The following is a 21580-nucleotide window of genomic DNA, read 5'->3' as shown; positions in this document are numbered from 1 at the left end:
TCACGAAGAACACGCGGAAGCACAAAGGGAAACACGGGGGAAAACGAGAGAGAATCACTCAACCAACAAGGAATCGATCACACAAGTGCTAGATCATCGAATACATAGAGCAACATATGATCCACAATCAACAAAGGGAAAGGATACAACGGAATCGTTCTTCTCCAAGAGGAGGCCTTGATGTTCTTCCCTAAAGAGGGGTCTTGAATCCGCTTGGGGATCTTCTCCGGAGAGGTCCTGATCTCCGAGGAGAAGTATCCAAGTGGATGAGCAAAGGCTCTCACACAAATATGAGCTAATCCAATGCTAAGTCTCAAAAGGAGGAGGAGGAGTCCTATTTATAGGCTAGGGGCAAAGGGGTACATGGGCTCAGCCCAACACACGCACACAGGCGCTGGCCGGATGATCCGGGTCCGGAGCCGGATGATCCGGGCTGGTCTGGATGATCCGGGTGGAGGCCCGGATGATCCGAAGACTCGGCTGGTGGAGGCGCAGGGCCGGATGTCCGACTGGCGGTCCGGACATCCGAGCAGGGTCTGGATGATCCGGGACGGGGTCCGGATGATCCGGCTTCAGGGGGGAGGCTTCTGTAGTCTTCGGTCGATTTAGCCGGATCGTCCGGGCCGGGGTCCGGATCGTCCGGGCTCTGTCCGGATCGTCCGGGCCGCCGTCCGGATCGTCCGGCCACCCTGGTCCTTGGTGCTTTTTCCTCTCCATCTTCATGCATGTCTTCCGCTTCCGGTTCTCCTTGCTTCCTAGCTTCTTCACGGTGAACTCCTTGGTACCTGAGTATGCATAGCGTTTCCGTTTGAGGTAGTAACCATGTCTCATGTGAATCGAAAGGGAATTGTGAGAGGAGTGATGTCACCTCGGTTTCAAGAGCTCTTGCACGTGCTCGAGTCATGGGTCCTTGAGGGGTTGGATGTGTTGCTGTAGAGTCCATGGGGATGATGGAAGGATGCTCCGCATCAATATGTTTTATTACCTTGGCATGTATCATAGTGCCCTGAAACATTATAATGCAGTGAGAAGATGCATTGGTATTTAAATCATAGTGACCTATTTATGTTGGAAAAAAATCCTTTTACCAATAAACTAACCTGTTCATCAAGCAGTATCATGTCAAGGCTAATTAGTTCATTGTTATTGAGGTTAATGGCGTCCCATAGCCTAATTACTCCGACCTTCGCTTTCCAGGAATCCTTCCCATTGTTAATCGCATCGAGCATATCATATGCCATTGTTTCAATTGAAAACAAAAGAATTTGACCTATAAGCGAACACAATTTTGAAGATTAGAACTTGTTATAGTCTTAGCCAAATCAAAGACTTTATAATCGGAAGGAAAGATTAGTTTGTATTACATAGTAAGTGCAAAGCCTAACAATGTGATTGAACCAACAAAAAAATAATCATCTAAAAATTGGGTGAAAAGCAACTGAATAGAGGCAACCGTCGCACCTAATAGGAGAATCTGAGCAATGACGATGCTGACAACGAATAGAGCCTCCTTGATTTGAGATGGTCTATGTTAGGTTGCATGCTTAATTTATAAGCTAGCCTTATGGGCTTACTTCTGCCCCAAACCGATCTTCATGATGTATCCAAAGAGCATACGTGAGAAGATTAGATTTAAAATTGAATCCTTAGATTTTTTTTGAATCCAATCTAGCAAAAAAAATCAATGTGAGAAGGGGAACCTAATCCACATGAGGAAAATAATTTTAGTGCGATGACCTCGTTGAGCGCAGGAGATCCACGCCCTAACGTCCTTGCTGCAATTTGAGGTGAGGATAGAAGAGTCCTTGATGCAATTTGAGGTGAGGATAAAAGAGTCCTTGCTGCAATTTGAGGTGAGGAGAGAAGAGACCTGAGAGTTTGATAGAAAGAGATAGACGTGATTGAGAGAGGGATCCATGCCTAAATTTCTTGCTCCAATTTGAGAGATATGGATCTGGTCATCATGGGGAGATGCAGAGAGACCTGGGAGTTCGAGAGAGTTCGAGAGAGAGAGAGAGAGAGAGATGAGATTGAGAAAGAGATTACGATTGGTTCAGGTCTCTTTTTTGTGAACGGGGGTGTTTTTTGGTAATGGAAGAGATGGTGGAGAGCGCTATGTGCCTTTTCTTGACTCAGAGCGCTATGGGCCTTTTCTTCTGACACAACCATCGAATGATGTTGGGCTTTGTGAATCAGTCTGTTTAATAAGCGAACTTAATTTTTTCAGCCACAAATTGTATGGGTTAATCTAGACCGTAATAACTCGGTCCCATCATTAGATGTACGGCTCCTATTTTTTAATTAACGTGGGAATTATTAGGGAGTCTCTAATTGGTATAGAAAGGTATAGATAGATAGATAGATAGATGTGAATTATGCAATGCCATCTTGTTGCAAGACATTATATATGTGAATTATGCAATGCTATCTTGTTGCAAAGCATTATATATGTGAATTATGCAATGCCATGTTGTTTAGCCAAGCGTCATATATGTGAATTATATCATGTCGTCCTTTTTTGTATTTCTCATTGCTTTTGTCGACAATGTTTGTATATTCAACTGCTCTTCCTGTGCATCAGCCATTTGAATTTGTGATGGAGAAATCTAGAGTGAAAACAAGGTCTTCAGAGCAGACAATGCTACCTGCTGAAGCAGATGTGACGCCCCAAGACCGATGTGCGAGGTGTCTTCCTGTTATTCGCTGTTGTTGCCATGTCATTTCCTTGCGTGTTGCATCTTGCCATGTCATCATGTGCATTGCATCATCATGTTTTCAAAAGTTGCATTAGTCCGGGTCTCCCAGTTCCGTCCGTTGTCCATTCTGAGCCCAGACACACTTGCACGTGTCCGCGGCATGTCCGAAATAGTATTTTATAAGTGGCCGGAAAATGTTCTCGGATTGGGTTGAAAGTTGGTGTGCGGTCTTATTATAGTGCAGATAGACCGACTGTCAAGTTTCATCGCATTCGGAGTTCGTTTGATAGCCCAACCGTTAAACTATAGTGGCATTATAGCCAGTCTAACGTCGGACGTTTTCGGTCTCCGGAAACAGTTGCCGGGCTGCACTCCTCTCCTCTCATCTCAGCCCAACCTCTTTTTACAACTCACTTGCAGCCCACCTAAACCCTCCTTCGTTCCGGACCGTCAGATCGCGATCGGAGGCTCTGAAACGCTCCGAGAACCCCCTCAAAGCCCCCTAACCCTAGCACCTACCCTATATAAACACCCCTCCTTCCTAATTTGCCAGGCTAACCCTTCCCATACCTCCCTGCCGCCTCCCTCCTCAAATTCCGTGCCACCAGCCACCTTCCCCCTCCAAATCCAACGTCAGCCACCTCACCAGCGCCACTTGGCAGCGTCCCACTGGTGCCAATAAAGCTAGGCCATGTCGCCTCTACAGCGCCCCACTTCGCCCCGGCCCTCAGGGCCCATCTGAGACCGCCCGGGCCCGATCGCGCCGTTTCCCCGCAGCTGCCCCGCCCCCGAGCTCCGGATCGGGAGAGGAGCTCCCGACCCAGAGCCCTCGCAACCTCGCCACCGCCGAGCACCAACAGGACCCCCCCGGCCTCCTCCGCCATCTCCTGTCCAGCCTGCCTCGGCGACCGACCCGCAGGTCCACGCACCATCTCCCCGATGTCTCCTCCTCTCCTCCTTTCTCCCATACTCTGCCTCTACTCTAAGACCTGCGCCGCCGCCATTTTGCAGGATCCACCACCGAGCTCATCGCCGGCCTTCCCGGCCTCGTCCGTCACCGGATCCAAACTCCCCACGGGCGGATCCACTCGTTCCCGTCCTTCCCCGCTTTGCCCCATCGTCGTCGCTGCCGGATCCCCTTCGCCGGCGCGGCCGTCCCATCGCGAGCCGCCACCGTCTTCACAGCGGCCTCGCTCGGCCTCCTATGCGGGGGAGAGGCCCGAGTCGCTGCTTCCCAGGGCCGACCCCGCGCTCATGGGCCGCGCCAAGGCCTAGCCACCGGCCCGCTGCTAGTTTTCCCCTGCAGGCCACCCTCTCCGTCCAACCGGCCCAAGGCCACTGTGAGCAGCGCTCCCAGCCCCTCCAGTTTCGGCCCATTTCATAATTTTTTCTGCTTGGCGAATTTAGCTATTTTCCAGGGGACAACAGTTTTTTACAGAAAGGTCCCTAAACTTCATGCATATAATAACTTAATAACCGTGCATCAGTTTAAAATGATTTATATATGAAACTTGCTTAGAATTTTGTCTAGATTCATAATATCCAACTTTCATCTATGTTTGAAATGTTTAAAATGCTGTTTGGTTAAAATTGCTCCTATGCCATGCTAAAATGATTTATTTCATAACTAAATAACCGTAGCTCCAAACCTAACAAACTTTATATGTAAATGGGTTGGAAAAATGCCTAGTTTAACTTGGTGGCTTTACTTTGCATGTTTAACAACTCTAAAATTATGTTTAGGGCAGAACAGTACCAAACCTAATATATGCATATGAGGAGTTTCCAGACTTGTTGTTTTGTTGTTCCGGCCCCATTTAAACTTGCCTATATTAGATAGTTTCATCATGCTTCACCTCTTGCCATGCTAACAACATTTAATCTTGTTGGGTACATAAACGAGAGAGAACTAAATAAGTCATGTGGTGTTTTCTTCAATATGCAACTCCGTTGCATAATGAGCTCCACTTAATTTGTAGGATTGTTGGTGCACTTTGCCATGCCATGCCTCATTAAACCGGACATGCATCATACTTGTTTGCGCATCGTGCCATGCTTATGTGGTGGTTGTTTACTATGTTGTTTGCTTTCTTTCTGGTGTACTTCTTCTCGGTAATTCGGTAATGTCGTGTTGTGAGGATCCGTTCGACTACGTCCGCTTGTCTTCTTCATGGACTCGTTCTTCTTCCTTGCGGGATCTCAGGCAAGTTGACCATACCCTCGAAATCACTTCTATCTTTGTTTGCTAGATGCTCGCTCTTTTGCTATGCCTATGCTATGATACCTACCACTTGCTTATCATGCCTCCCATATTGTTAAGCCAAGCCTCTAACCCTCCTTGTCCTAGCAAACCGTTGTTTGGCTATGTTACCGCTTTGCTCAGCCCCTCTTATAGAGTTGCTAGTTGCAGGTGAAGATTGGAGTTTGTTCCTTGTTGGAACATGGATATTTTGTTGGGATATCACAATATCTCTTATTTAATTAATGCATCTATATACTTGGTAAAGGGTGGAAGGCTCGGCCTTATGCCTGGTGTTTTGTTCCACTCTTGCCGCCCTAGTTTCCGTCATATCGGTGTTATGTTCCCGGATTTTGCGTTCCTTACACGGTTGGTTATAATGGGAACTCCTTGACAATTTGCTTTGAATAAAACTCCTCCAGCAAGGCCCAACCTTGGTTTTACCATTCGCCACCTAGCCTTTTTCCCTTGGGAGTCGCGCATCCTGAGGGTCATCTTTATTTTAACCCCCCGAGCCAGTGCTTGTCTAAGTGTTGGTCCAAACTAGAGCCCCTTGCAGCGCCACCTCGGGGAAACTCGAGGGCTGGTTTTAGTTGTACGGATTGCTTATCCGGTGTTGCCCTGGGAACGAGATATGTGCAGCTCCTATCAGGATGTCGGCGCATCGGGCGGTCTTGCTGGACTTGTTTTACCATTTGTCGAGGATGTCTTGTAACCGGGATGCCGAGTCTGGTCGGATTGTCTTGGGAGAATGAATATCCTTCGTTGACCGTGAGAGCTTGTGATGGGCTAAGTTGGGACACCCCTGCAGGGATTTGAACTTTCGAAAGGCGTGCCCGCGGTTATGGTCAGATGGGAATTTGTTAAGGTCCGGTTGTAGAAAACCTGAAGTTGATCTTAATTAAAATACATCAACCGCGTGTGTAATCGTGATGGTCTCTTCTCGGCGGAGTCCGGGAAGTGAACACGGTGTTGGAATTATGCTTGAAGTAGGTTGTTCTAGGATCACTTCTTGATCATAGTTTCTCGACCGTGCTTTGCCTTCTCTTATCGCTCTCATTTGCGTATGTTAGCCACCATATATGCTAGTTGCTTGCTACAGCTCCACCTCATACCTTTTACCCTACCTATAAGCTTAAATAGTCTTGATCGCGAGGGTGTGAGATTGCTGAGTCCCCGTGACTCACAGATACTTCCAAAACCAGTTTGCAGGTGCCGATGAAACCATGCAGGTGACGCAACCGAGCTCAAGGAGGAGCTCTATGAAGATCTTGTTCATTGTGTTGTTTCGTTTCTAGTTGATCAGTAGTGGAGCCCAGTTGGGACGATCAGGGATCTGTGTAGCATTTGGGGTAGTCTTCTTTTATTTTGGTTCCGTAGTCGGACCTTGAATGTATTTGGATGAATGTAATGCTTTATTCATGTATTGTGTGAAGTGGCGATTGTAAGCCAACTATGTATCTCTTTCCCTTATGTATTACATGGGTTGTGTGAAGATTACCTCACTTGCGATATTGCTTTCAATGCAGTTATGCCTCTAAGTCATGCTTCGACACGTGGGAGATATAGCCGCATCGAAGGCGTTACAAGTTGGTAATCAGAGCCTTCCCCGACCTTAGGAGCCCCCTGCTTGATCGAATCGCTGGCGTTGTTGAGTCTAGAAAAATGTTTTGAGTCTTTTAGGATTATATATATCGGAGAGTAGGATTCTTTTTACTCCTCAGTCCCTTCGTCGCTCTGGTGAGGCATCCTGACGTAGAGTTTTGACTCTTCTCTCCTCAAATTTCACTAAAAAAATTTAGGATCTCGCGGGTATCTTGGAATCGTTCCGATGGTTTTGTGACAAGAACATTGTTCTTGGTGCCTCCTGACATTTAGGGGTTGTGGCAGTGTCCCGTGGATTTGAGCTCCGAGGTGTTGTCGTCACAATTTTATCGTTGCAATTCTGGAATACCTGAGTTTCGCCGACATTGAAAATCTCTTTTATGCAGTTGTTGGTGAGATAACCTCGACGCCACCCAGTACTGGGGTGGGAGTTCGGGAGTATCGCCATAACTTGTATAACGGATGCTTTTCGAAGGTTGAGGTAAACGATTTCCGAAGGTTTCTTGGTTATGTGTTGAAGGAAGGATACAGCTGGATGTAGGATTTGCTAGTTTTGGGTGAGATATTATGCTTCCCCTATATCCCCAACACCTGATTGCATAACCGGGAGAATTTCGGGAGTTTATAAGTGGGAATTCAAGTAGCTCTTAGGATATCTTTCTAACAGATGTATGATATGAAATTGGGGTTCGACGTCTAGTGATCCGCCTATCCACGGTTGGTTTTACAGTGGTCTCGTTGTGTCTTAAAGAGTCCTTGGCTATGCCGACTCGGGGACGCTTCGTATGTCATGTGCATTGCCTTGTACATGATGGTGCTGTACGATCGAGCTCGTGTAGGCCCCACCACGAAAACTTTGGACGGAATCTATATCATATGTTTGTTCCGGCTTATTCTGCAAGCCAATCCTTTGTTTTGTTTTGAGTTGTGGTATTCGAGTTGCTTCGAAGTCAAGTATGGATTCCATACCTTTTCTAAGAGGTGTTTTCATACTCCTATGTGAATACTAATCCTTCTCGTTTATTGAGATTGTCATGTCAATCCTTTTCAACCGGTGTGTTTTCTCTTCAAGTAGATCCGTTCATTTTCAACATCTGCAAGATCCAATCTCAGTTTTCGTCAACGGTGTTGTTTAATCCATCCCAAATTGCCTTTGTTTTCCCACCCTCCCACCTCTTTTTCTTCAAGGACTCAGATTTCTTAATAAAGTATCATCTTATTGATTGGAAGCCTCTCCATTCCCTTTTCCGTTAATGTTCTTATCCGGTGATTCTCTTGAAGATACTAACGGAGCTTAAGTTCATCATTCTTCGTTCTCTTTCTTCTCCGGTGGATCCAATTCAAGCTTTGGTGTTGATCATATCCTTTTTCCTTGTTTCAAATGTCTTCTCATGCTGGTGCACCTCTTAATCTTCCCCGCTTGCTATTCAATTGTTCCGGAGTGTTCAAGATATCTCAAAGATTCGTGTTTCCACTCTGCATTCGTTCAAGCTCTTTCGAGGTGGTTGTATCATTCAAGCCATTTAATTCAACCGACGCAATCTATATTTTAAATCATCAACGGTGTTTCTCTTGAGTGGGCCCTAACCCACAGGTCTTTTCCTAGGATCTTACCTGACTCTTCTTATTTTCCCAGAGCTATCCTAAATTCTTTTCAAAGTTTGACGTAAGAATGAATTATCATCAGTCTTATGTCCTTCTCCAAGATCTTTCACATTCTTTTCATCATTGGTTCAACCTTTCTATTCGTCATCCCGGAGTATCTCAACTATTCATGGTGGTGTTTCTCTTTGTCATTCTCAACACTTGTAGACCGAAGAAGATTTTCTATTAAATCTTGCTCCATTCTCTTCAAGATTCATGGTGCTAGCTTTATGCCATCCTCTCATAATTGTTTTCGATTGTGAGAATTCTTTTCACCCATCCGGAGCAATTCAGGAGTCTTTTCAGTTTGATTTCACGGAGCCCATCATCTCAAAAGATTTATTCATTCTCAGCTTTCAACTATTGTTCTCCATATCTTACTAGTGCATCATTCAAATATTCTCTAATCGGTTCGTGTTCTATTCGTTTCACCTATATCTAAATTCCCTCAAGCACCTTCATTCATTTCATAATTCTTCCTGGTGTTTTCCTTATCTTTTCTTTGTTCATTTCCAATTCTTACCGTGTTCGTTCAAGATTTCTCTTCCTTCTTTTCATATCAATTTGTTCGTTGTTCCAACCCGACCGGTGATTCGCTGAAGACCTTTTCAAGTTGACGCTATATCTATCTTAATATTTTCTACGAGAACAAGTAGTATGTCAAATCCGTTGCTTGTCATCAATTTAATTGGTGAAGGATAAGCATAATGTAATTCTTATTCTTGTTTCATCGAGTGAATTCAATTCCTTATTCCGGAGGTTCATCATATCACATTCTCGGTTCGACATGCTTTATCTTTTCTTTTCCAGGAGTTCCAAGCTCTCGTAATTATATCTCCACGGAGATACATCTAATCATTGCAAGGCTTCAACCTTATTCTTTACATCCTCCATTTCGTTTGATCATTCTTTTATTACCGGAGTTCTTCATGGAGGTTCTACATGTTGGTTCATCAAGGACTTAATCCTTTCTCGGAGTGTTCATCAAGATTCTTTTCAGAGGAGCTCAAGCATTCTTCTTCTTGTAATTCGGAGTGCAATTCTTCTTCCGTATCATTGGAGGTGGTGTTATGTCATTCCTGATAATGTGAGTTCATGTTTCGTGATTCACATGCTGTTAAGAATGAGGTATTTTAAATCCATCAACCTGTTCGTTGGAGTTATCTTGTGTCATGTTTCACCTAAAGCCTTCCCTAAGGATTGTTGCTAATTATGGTGCTTATAAATGACCCTAGTTCTTCATTTATCCTCCCGGTGAAATAGTTTCTTGTTCCCTTGTTGATATCAATCCAATCAAATCTTTTTCGTGAGTGGCAAGTTGTCACCTCATAATTTTGAGATGTATCCTACAAGTCCATATCAAACTTATCCTTTTCGTTGCTGGTTTTCCAACAACTCCGTTTGACCCTTCTCCTAAGGATACCTTCTCAAGCTCTTTTGTGGCAGAAGTTGGCCTTTTCTTCTCCATTCTTTTATTTCAATTATCTATCTTCTATCCTTTCGTTCCGGAGGCATTGTGTTGTTGCTCTTTTCAACCCTTCTTCTTGTTCTTGTCAGGACCTTGTTCTTTTCATGTTTATCCATTTAACTAGAGTGTCGCGTCCTCTTTTCAAGTATCCTCTCATCTTGTCAAGATCATGTTCAACTCCTTCCTTTTCCAACCGGAGTGTTGTCGTATTTGATCTTTATCGTTCCGTGTGCTCCTTCTTTCAACCAGAGTGTTTGCATGTGCTTCTTGTCCATTGCAACCTTTATTCTTATGTCTTCAACCTACAAGGTTCTAGTATTGATCCTTGTTCCTCTTTTCTAACGGAGTGTTTTCAAATCGTTCATCTTTGTTGTATTCTTTCTTTCAATGGCTTAACCTTTTCAAGGTTCTTTGGTTTCACTCATTTGTCAAAGAAGCAACTTGGTTTTACCATCCTCTTTCTCTTCCGTTTTCCCTCCGGTGCCATTCTAGATCTCGGGACGAGATCCTCTCGTAGTGGTGGAGTGTTGTGACGCCCCGAGACCGATGTGCCAGGTGTCTTCCTGTTATTTGCTGTTGTTGCCATGTCATTTCCTTGCGTGTTGCATCTTGCCATGTCATCATGTGCATTGCATCATCATGTTTTCAAAACTTGCATTAGTCCGGGTCTCCCAGTTCCGTCCGTTGTCTGTTCTGAGCCCAGACACACTTGCACGCGTCCGCGGCATGTCTGAAATAGTATTTTATAAGTGGCCGGAAAATGTTCTCGGATTGGGTTGAAAGTTGGCGTGCGGTCTTATTATAGTGTATATAGACCGTCTGTCAAGTTTCACCGCATTCGGAGTTCATTTGATAGCCCAACCGTTAAACTATAGCGGCATTATAGTCGGTCTAACGTCGGACGTTTTCGGTCTCCGGAAACAGTTGCCGGGCTGCACTCCTCTCCTCTCATCTCAGCCCAACCTCTTTTTACAACTCACTTGCAGCCCACCTAAACCCCCCCTCCGTTCCGGACCGTCAGATTGCGATCAGAGGCTTCGAAACGCTCCGAGAACCCCCTCAAAGCCCCCTAACCCTAGCACCTACCCTATATAAACACCCCTCCTTCCTAATTTGGTAGCCTAACCCTTCCCATACCTCCCCGCCGCCTCCCTCCTCAAATTCCGTGCCACCAGCCACCTTCCCCCTCCAAATCCAGCGTCAGCCACCTCACCAGCGCCACTTGGCAGCGTCCCACTGGCGCCAATCAAGCGAGGCCACGTCGCCTCTACAGCGCCCCACTTCGCCCTGGCCCTCAGGGCCCATCTGCGACCGCCCGGGCCCGATCGCGCAGTTTCCCCGCAGCTGCCCCGCCCCGAGCTCCGGATCGGGAGAGGAGCTCCCGACCTAGATCCCTCGCAACCTCGCCACCGCCGAGCACCAACAGGACCCCGCCGGCCTCCTCCGCCCTCTCCTTTCCAGCCTGCCTCGACGACCGACCCGCAAGTCCACGCACCATCTCCCCGATGTCTCCTCCTCTCCTCCTTTCTCCCGTACTCTGCCTCTACTCTAAGACCTGCGCCGCCGCCATTTGCAGGATCCACCATCGAGCTCGTCGCCGGCCTTCCCGGCCTCGTCCGTCACCGGATCCGAACTCCCACGGGCGGATCCACTCATTCCTGTTCTTCCCCGCTTTGCCCCGTCATCGTCGCTGCCGGATCCCCTTCGCCGGTGCGGCCGTTCCGTCGCGAGCCGCCACTGTCTTCACAGCGGCCTCGCTCGGCCTCCTGTGCGGGGAGAGGCCCGAGTCGCTGCTTCCCTGGGCCGGCCCTGCGCTCATGGGCCACGCCAAGGCCCAGCCACCGGCCCGCTGCTAGTTTTCCCCTCCAGGCCACCCTCTCTGTCCAACCGGCCCAAGGCCACTGTGAGTAGTGCTCCCAGCCCCTCCAGTTTCAGCCCGTTTCATATTTTTTCTGCCTGGCGAATTTAGCTATTCTCCAGAGGACGGCAGTTTTTTACAGAAAGGTCCCTAAACTTCATGCATATAATAACTTAATAACCGTGCATCGGTTTAAAATGATTTATATATGAAACTTGCTTAGAATTTTGTCTAGATTCATAATATCCAACTTTCATCTATGTTTGAAATGTTTAAAATGCTGTTTGGTTAAAATTGCTCCTATGCCATGCTAAAATGATTTATTTCATAACTAAATAACCGTAGCTCCAAACCTAACAAACTTTATATGTAAATGGGGTGGAAAATGCCTAGTTTAACATGGTGGCTTTACTTTGCATGTTTAACAACTCTAAAATTATGTTTAGGGCAGAACAGTACCAAACCTAATATATGCATATGAGGAGTTTCCGGACTTGTTGTTTTGTTGTTCCGGCCTCATTTAAACTTGCCTATATTAGATAGTTTCATCATGCTTCACCTCTTGCCATGCTAACAACATTTAATCTTGTTGGGTACATAAACGAGAGAGAACTAAATAAGTCATGTGGTGTTTTCTTCAATATGCAACTCCGTTGCATAATGAGCTCCACTTAATTTGTAGGATTGTTGGTGCACTTTGCCATGCCATGCCTCATTAAACCGGACATGCATCATACTTGTTTGCGCATCATGCCATGCTTATGTGGTGGTTGTTTACTATGTTGTTTGCTTTCTTTCTGGTGTACTTCTTCTTGGTAATCCGGTAATGTCGTGTTGTGAGATCCGTTCGACTACGTCCGCTTGTCTTCTTCATGGACTCGTTCTTCTTCCTTGCGGGATCTCAGGCAAGATGACCATACCCTCGAAATCACTTCTATCTTTGCTTGCTAGATGCTCGCTCTTTTGCTATGCCTATGCTACGATACCTACCACTTGCTTATCATGCCTCCCATATTGTTAAGCCAAGCCTCTAACCCTCCTTGTCCTAGCAAACCGTTGTTTGGCTATGTTACCGCTTTGCTCAGCCCCTCTTATAATGTTGCTAGTTGCATGTGAAGATTGGAGTTTGTTCCTTGTCGGAACATGGATATTTTGTTGGGATATCACAATATCTCTTATTTAATTAATGCATCTATATACTTGGTAAAGGGTGGAAGGCTCGACCTTATGCCTGGTGTTTTGTTCCACTCTTGCCGCCCTTGTTTCCGTCATATCGGTGTTATGTTCCCGGATTTTGCGTTCCTTTCACGGTTGGGTTATAATGGGAACCCCTTGATAGTTCGCTTTGAATAAAACTTCTCCAGCAAGCCCAACCTTGGTTTTACCATTTGCCACCTAGCCTTTTTCCCTTGGGAGTCGCGCATCCCGAGGGTCCTCTTTATTTTAACCCCCCGGGCCAGTGCTTGTCTAAGTGTTGGTCCAAACTAGAGACCCTTGCAGCGCCACCTCGGGGAAACTCGAGGGCTGGTTTTAGTTGTACGGATTGCTTATCCGGTGTTGCCCTGAGAACGAGATATGTGCAGCTCCTATCGGGATGTCGGCGCATCGGGCGGTCTTGCTGGACTTGTTTTACCATTGTCGAGGATGTCTTGTAACCGGGATGCCGAGTCTGATCGGATTGTCTTGGGAGAAGGAATATCCCTTCGTTGACCGTGAGAGCTTGTGATGGGCTAAGTTGGGACACTCCTGCAGTGATTTGAACTTTCGAAAGCCGTGCCCGCGGTTATGGGCAGATGGGAATTTGTTAATGTCCGGTTGTAGAAAACCCGCAGTTGATCTTAATTAAAATACATCAACCGCGTGTGTAACCGTGATGGTGTCTTCTCGGCGGAGTCCGGGAAGTGAACACGGTGTTGGAGTTATGCTTGAAGTAGGTTGTTCTAGGATCACTTCTTGATCATAGTTTCTCGACCGTGCTTTGCCTTCTCTTCTCGCTCTCATTTGCATATGTTAGCCACCATATATGCTAGTCGCTTGCTGCAGCTCCACCTCATACCTTTTACCCTACCTATAAGCTTAAATAGTGCAGGGTGTGAGATTGCTGAGTCCCCGTGACTCACAGATACTTCCAAAACCAGTTTGCAGGTGCCGATGAAACCGTGCAGGTGACGCAATCGAGCTCAAGGAGGAGCTCTATGAAGATCTTGTTCATTGTGTTGTTTCGTTTCCAGTTGATCAGTAGTGGAGCCCAGTTGGGACGATCGGGGTTCTGTGTAGCATTTGGGGTAGTCTTCTTTTATTTTGGTTCCGTAGTCGGACCTTGAGTGTATTTGGATGAATGTAATGCTTTATTCATGTATTGTGTGAAGTGGCGATTGTAAGCCAACTATGTATCTCTTTCCCTTATGTATTACATGGGTTGTGTGAAGATTACCTCACTTGCGATATTGCTTTCAATGCGGTTATGCCTCTAAGTCGTGCTTCGACACGTGGGAGATATAGCCGCATCGAGGGCGTTACAGCAAATATCTTGCTGGTTACATATAGCTCTTCAGAGGAGGATTCAGAGGCAGATGACTAGTCCTATTATCCCCCTGAGGTGTATGCTCAAACTTGGCAGGGTTATATTACTCATATCATGCATATGTTGTATTGCAATGCTTAGTTTTTACATCATATACACTATATTGAATGCCATCTCCTTAGTTGACACATCATATATGCAATTGCCCTCTGCTCACTTCCTTAGTATATAAATCATATATTTGAATTATATCATGCCATGATGTTTATATAGACAGCATGTATCTGAATTATGGCATGCCAACCCATTTTCTAAAGACATAATATAGTTATATCACCTCATCCTGTTCACATAGTCATCATATTTTGAATTATGTCATTCTATCCGTGAATTATATCATGCCATCATGTTTCCATCGACGACATGTTTGTGATTTATGGCATGCCAACCACTTTAATAGACACATCATATAGTTATATCATGTCATCCTGTTTACATACTCATCATATTTTGAAGTATGTCATTCTATCTTGTTTAGTTAGCCATCATACATGTGAAATTGTGTCATGCTATCCTGTTTAATTAGCCATCATATAGGTGAAATTATGTCCTGCTATTCTGTTTGGTTAGACAACATAAATGTGAATTATTTCATGCACTGTTTTCTTCCCTACTATCCATTGCACCGGTCTATCTTATAATGTCTGTACATTCAATTACTTTTCTTGTTTATCAGCCATTTCAATTGGAGGGGGTGATGGCAGTATCCATGGGAGTAAAAACACGGTCTTCAGAAAAGATCGTGCTACCTGTCGATGGAGATAGAACCACGGTTGTACTTGCCCAAGAACCAGCCCCACCACACATAACCCAGACTCACGCGAATTGTACCCCTACCCAATTGGACAAAGAACCAGCTACACCCCTTCTAACCCCAACCCCAGTAGATAGTAACCCAATTCCCGTTGACATAGCACCGTCTCCACCACAAAGCACCCAAACACGAGCAGTTAGTAAGGCAATTGCAGTGCCCAAAGCATGAGGACCACCACTCCAAACCCCAAGTCAACGCTTAAAGCAGAAGAAGAATTGTTCTCAGGTCAGGTTCCGTAGCTATGGTTCATACTACTTTGCTCTTGCATCACTGTATTTACTCATACCAACTAATTTCAAATTTGAAGGATGCAATTGAAACTCCAATGGCGCAATAGGTATGTTTTAAACCTGTTTCTTTGACGTGTTTGCTGTTGTAACTTGCTCTATGTTGATTTCAGTTTCAATTGAATAAATAGTTATGTTCTGATGCCATGCACATTAGAAGTGTTGTTATTGCTGTGTAGTTTCCCATACTTATATTCTGTCTATGCTGCTTTGTCTTAAATAGATATGCTTCGAACTGTATCTATCTTGATTTGGCAACATAAACTAGAATGATAGAGACCATACAGCAACCATACTACATAGATATATGTTTGTTTCATGTTGTTATCATGTCCACCTTACTACTGAACTGGTTTACCAAAATGAGTTTCATATACTACATTGTAAACCTGTGATGTGTTTGTTTGTTTCTCCTTTAGATCGCGGGTAAAATATTGGAGAAGAGTACCCCGTTATGCAATGGTAAAGGAAGTAATGCAGATAAGGTTCAAGATAGTGAGACATCCCTGTTGGTCTCCAAGAAAGCTGATAAAAACTATATTGAAGATACTGAGACAACCCCAAAGTCCTGTCTTGATGTAGTGTTCGAGTTACTGGCTGCTACTACTTGCACCAGCTCTTCGAACTCGCTGCCTGAATAAGTTCGGCTTCTTGAGTCTCAACTTCAAGTTAAAATACATCGATCAGATGTTATGCGACAGGAAGCCGAAGGACTGAGGAAGCCCTTGCAGAATTCAGATGCATGCTTTCTGGTGCAACAACAAGTGCTGGAGGATTTAAGCGCCAAACAAGAGAAAGTTAATAAGCTTGCTAAGCATCTTGCCAGCATTATGGGTACCCAGGATATTGTTTCTTGAGCTCTTCTGAAGTGGTTTCAGTTCTGGACTTGTTTTGTTGCGGCGTTTATATGCTGCTTTGTTCCCTATATTTGCACTGGTGGCGAACTTTGATGCCCAGTGGATGTAATATGTGTAATAGCCGTGATAGCCTAGCGTAAGTTGCTTGCTTATTTATTTCCTTATTGTCTTGTTTATTTGTTTTCTTGTAGTCAGTGCAGTTCTTTTTCCGCGGTTTGCTAGTGGCCGCAATAACCTATTTTTTAAAACTAGGCCACAATAACCATGGGCTACATATTTACTATAGTTAACATGGGCCTCCTACGGGCCATAAAAAATGCGCCTTCTAAGGGCCGTAGAAACAACGGGCTTTCTGCAGCTTAGAAACAATGGGCCTTATACGGGCCGTAGACACAATGAGCCTTCTACGGGCCGTATGATTGGTTGGCCAAACAAGGGCCAATAACAGACCACATTATGGTCGTAAATGGGCTAGAGTTGAAATCGTCCGTTCATGGGCCGACCATAACGGGCTGTCGTTAATCGGCCGTATTTGATGACGCTATGAAAATGGCCCAATGTATTAACGGGCCACAAACGGGCCGACTGTAACCACGGGTTGAATTTGGCCCACAAGCAGAAAATGAGAGTAACAGGCCGTAAGTAAACAAATGCTGGAAATGAGCCCAAGAATAAATGGGCCCTGAGAAGGCCGAAAGATAACATGGGCTGGAAACGGCCCAACGGAATAATGGGCCGTTAATGGGTATAAAGTGATACGTTGTTCATTACGGGCCAGTTTCACCACGTGCCATTAATGGGTATAAAGTGAGACACTGTTCATTATGTGCCAGTTTTACCATAGGCCATTAATGGGCCGAGAGTTACTAAGGGCCTCATATGGGCCGAAAGACGTCATGGGCCATACATGGGCTGAAAGTTAAAACGAGCTGGAATTATATTGGATGACCCAGATGACGATACTGGGCCTAATTCGGATAGGCCTTAAATGGGCCCTGGGATAGTGGGCTGTAAATGGGCTATATGCGAACGGGCCGTTAACAGGCTTGTTGTGGGCCGGCCCGCCACCTTTTGACCAAGTCAAACGGGCCGGCCTTTTCACAGGAATGGGCCTCTGTTGCGCCGTGCCACGTGTCGACGTATCATAGGCGCCTTGGGCCCAATGAGTGGATGGCATCTGTCCCAACGGCGAGCCAACATGTGTTTCCTCCAGCCAATGATGATTTTGCACGTGGAAAATCCCCATTGGTCGGGGCTGTTAACGGGTTATCGGATCCAAAACCGGACACGATAGCTTAATGATGTTCCGTTACGGTGGATACCACATGTCGGTCACCCTTGACGAAAGCACTTCTGTGACGCGCGATTTATCGTCATGGAAGTGGACACTTCCGTGATGATAATTTTGTTAATGTCATGGAACACTTCTACGACAGCACATGTATGACTATCTTGATTCTGTCATAAAATTGTCATGGATGTACATGCATGACAGAAAACGTGACCTACTGTGACAAACACGTATCATCACGGAAGTGTATTCTTTTTGTAGTGTTTCCTCTTGTTTTTTACTCTAATTTGCATGATTTGAATGAAACAAACCCCGAACTGATGTTGTTTTCAGCAAAACTACCATGGTGTTGTTTTTGTGCAAAAATAAAAGTTCTCGGAATGGAGCGAAACTTTGCGAGGAATTTTTATATCAATAAAGAGATTTTTTGGAGCCAAGATCCACCGGAGGGGGGCACCTGGGTGGGCACAACCCACCAGGGCGCCCCCCTCCTGGCGCGCCCACGTCGGTTGTCCCCACCTGGTGGCCCCGCAGACCTCAACCCTGATACTATAAAATCACATATTCGGAGAGAAAAATCAGGGAAAATAATTATCGCGTTCCACGAGACAGAGCCGTCGTCACCTCCTATTCTTCATCGGGAGGCCAGATCCGGAGTCCGTTTGGGGCTCCGGAGAGGGGGATCTTCGATCTTCATCATCACCAACCCTTCTCCATCACCAATTCCATGATGCTCCCGACCGGGAGTGAGTAATTCCTTCGTAGGCTCGCTGGTCAGTGAGGAGTTGGATGAGATTCATCATGTAGTCTAGTTAGTTTTGTTAGGGATTGATCCCTAGTATCCACTATGTTCTGAGATTGATGTTGCTATGACTTTTCCATGCTTAATGCTTGTCACTTTGGGCCTGGGTGCCATGATTTCAGATCTGAACCGTTTATGTTATCACCATTATATCCATGTTCTAGATCCGATCTTGCAAGTTATACTCACTATAGCCCCAGAGTGACAATAGTCGGGACCACTCCCGATGATGACCGTAGTTTGAGGAGTTCATGTATTCATCGTGTGTTAATGCTTTGTTTTGGTTCTCTATTAAAAGGAGGCCTTAATATCCCTTAGTTTCCAATTGGACCCCGCTATCACGGGAGGGTAGGACAAAAGATGTCATGCAAGTTCTTTCCATAAGCACATATGACTATTTACAAAATACATGACTACATTATATTTATGAACTGGAGCTAGTGCCGTATCGCCCTAGGTTATGACTGTCACATGATGAATATCATCCAACAAATTACCGATCCAATGCCTACGAATTTCTCTTATATTGTTCTTGCTAAGTTACTACTGCTATAGTTACTGTTGCACTTGCTACAAAAATACTGCTATCACTATTACCGTTACTATTGTACTGTCACTACTATCAAAACTATCATATTACTTTGCTACTGATCACGCTGTTGCAGATAATTAATCTCCAGGTGTGGTTGAATTGACAACTCAGATGATAATACTTTCAAATATTCTTTGTCTCCCCCTATAAATTTGGGTTGAATACTCTACCCTCGAAAACTGTTGCGATCCCCTATACTTGTGGGTTATCAGCCATTGTATTTGAAGTGAAAGCATGATATGGTCACTGGACTTCAGAGTAAGCTCATCACAGTCACCATATACATTTTCTGCTGCTAACCAACCTGTGATTGGATGGTTAGGAGGACAGTAGTTTCCCCGGCCCACTAGGGTTAAAGTCCTGGTGCTCGCATTTATCCTGGATTAATTTTAGTATTTTCTGGCATTGTGCGTTCAATGGGAGAAGACGTTCCCCTCGACTATGAGGCACCTATGGTGACTTCGGAAAATCTCAAGATCATATGCTCGCTCACTTTCTCGAAGGTGCTCATAGGGGTAGGGTGTGCGTGTGTGCGCTTATAGCGGTGAGTGTTTGCGCGTATATATGAGCGCTTGTGTGTGTACTGTGTTAAAAAATACATATCGTGATTATACGGTCACTGGATCACCTGTACAACTCCATAATTTGTTGATGACACAATAAATTGACCAGTCAAACGTTCCATGTGGCGCAACTAGTGTTGCACCATCAGCGTGCGTAACCGTGGGGCCCACCTGTCAGCACATATATGAAAGAAACAAATGGTAGTTTGAGTTTGTACTATGTTAATAAAATACATTTTATGGTGATCATACGGTCACTGACTCACCATACAGCTACGTAATTTGTTGATAACACGATCAATTGACCAGTCAAACGGTCCACATTCACCAGCGCACATTACCGTAGTGTTGGGGAACAAGTATTTCAAAAAAAATTCCTATGATCACACAAGATCTATCTAGGAGATGCATAGAAACGAGAGGGGAGAGTGTGTCTACATACCCTCGTAGACCGAAAGCGGAAGCGTTAAGTAACACGGTTGATGTAGTCGAACGTCTTCGCGATCCAACCGATCCAAGTACCGAACGTACGACACCTCTGTGATTTGCACACGTTCAGCTCGGTGATTTCCCTCGAACTCTTGATCCAGTTGAGGCCGAGGGAGAGTTCCTTCAGCACGATGGCGTGGTGACGGTGATGATGAAGTTGCCGGCGCAGGGCTTCGCCTAAGCACTACGACAATATAACCGAGGTGTAAAACTGTGGAGGGGGGCACCGCGCACGGCTAAAGATCAACTTGTGTGTCTTTGGGGTGCCCCTACCTCCATATATAAAGGGGGGAGAGGGAGAGGCAGCCAACCCTAGGAGGGCATGCCAAGGTGTGGAGTCCTACTGGGACTCCCTAGTCCTAGTAGGATTCCACCTCCCACACGGAGTAAGAAAGGGGGAAGAGAGAAGGAGAAGGAAAGGGGGCCGGACCCCTTCTCCTAGTCCTAATCGGCCTCATGCCCAAGGGGGGGGGGGCGCACCAGCACCTTGTGGGCTGGTGTGTTTCCCTCTTATGGCCCATAAGGCCCATAACTTCTCCCAGGGGGTTCCGGTAACCTCCCGGTGCTCCGGAAAAATGCCCGAACCACTCGGAATCATTCCGATGTCCAAATGCAACCTTCCAATATATGAATCTTTACCTCTCGACCATTTCGAGACTCCTGTCATGTTGGTGATCTCATCCGGGACTCCGAACAAACTTCGGTACATCAAATCACATAACACATAATACAAATCGTCATTGAACGTTAAGCGTGCGGACCCTACGGGTTCGAGAACTATGTAGACATGACCGAGACACATCTCTGGTCAATAAACAATAGCGGAACCTAGATGCTCATATTGGCTCCTACATATTCTACAAAGATCTTTATCGGTCAAACCGCAAAACAACATACGTTGTTCCCTTTGTCATCGATATGTTACTTGCCTGAGATTCGATCATCGGTATCACCATACCTAGTTCAATCTCGTTACCGGCAAGTCTCTTTACTCGTTCCATAACGCATCATGCTGCAACTAACTCATTAGTCACATTGCTTGCAAGGCTTATAGCGATGTGCATTACCGAGAGGGCCCCAGAGATACCTCTCCGACAATTGGAGTGACAAATCCTAATCTCGATCTATGCCAACTCAACAAACACCATCGGAGACACCTGTAGAGAATCTTTATAATCACCCAGTTATGTTGTGACATTTGATAGCACACTAAGTGTTCCTTCGGTATTCGGGAGTTGCATAATCTCATAGTCATAGGAACATGTATAAGTCATGAAGAAAGAAATAGCAATAAACTAAACGATCATAGTGCTAAGCTAACGGATTGGTCTTGTCCATCACATCATTCTCTAATGATGTGATCCCGTTCATCAAATGACAACACATGTCTATGGCTAGGAAACTTAACCATCTTTGATTAACGAGCTAGTCAAGTAGAGGCATACTAGGGACACTTTGTTTGTCTATGTATTCACACATGTACTAAGTTTCCGTTTAATACAATTCCCGCATGAATAATTAACATTGATCATGATATAAGGAAATATAAATAACAACTTTATTATTGCCTCTAGGGCATATTTCCTTCAGTCTCCCACTTGCACTAGGGTCAATAATCTAGTTCACATCGTCATGTGATTTCACACCAATAGTTCACATCTTTATGTGATTAGTTCATATCCTCATGTGACTAACACCCAAAGGGTTTACTATAGTCAATAATCTAGTTCACATCGCTATGTGATTAACACCCAAAGAGTGATCATTTTTGCTTGTGAGATAAGTTTAGTC

At 45.2% G+C, this 21580-nt stretch overlaps 1 long non-coding RNA gene across 3 annotated transcripts; it reads right to left on the bottom strand.

The window, feature by feature from the left end:
- Positions 1-298: 298 nt before the first annotated feature.
- Positions 299-2098, bottom strand: LOC123044429 (uncharacterized). Of its 3 annotated transcripts, none has more exons than XR_006420101.1 (4): positions 1701-2098; positions 1462-1591; positions 1101-1270; positions 299-1006 (listed from the first exon to the last, which is right to left on the bottom strand). It is a non-coding gene; the product is annotated as an uncharacterized lncRNA (long non-coding RNA). The 3 variants fall into 3 exon arrangements; XR_006420095.1 differs by having other exon boundaries at positions 1462-1668; positions 1738-2097; XR_006420100.1 differs by having other exon boundaries at positions 1738-2097.
- Positions 2099-21580: the final 19482 nt, after the last annotated feature.

Source organism: Triticum aestivum, chromosome 1A (genome assembly GCF_018294505.1).
Source record: "Triticum aestivum cultivar Chinese Spring chromosome 1A, IWGSC CS RefSeq v2.1, whole genome shotgun sequence".
Classification (NCBI taxonomy): domain Eukaryota; kingdom Viridiplantae; phylum Streptophyta; class Magnoliopsida; order Poales; family Poaceae; genus Triticum; species Triticum aestivum.
This window is presented reverse-complemented; position numbering and strand designations above follow the sequence as displayed.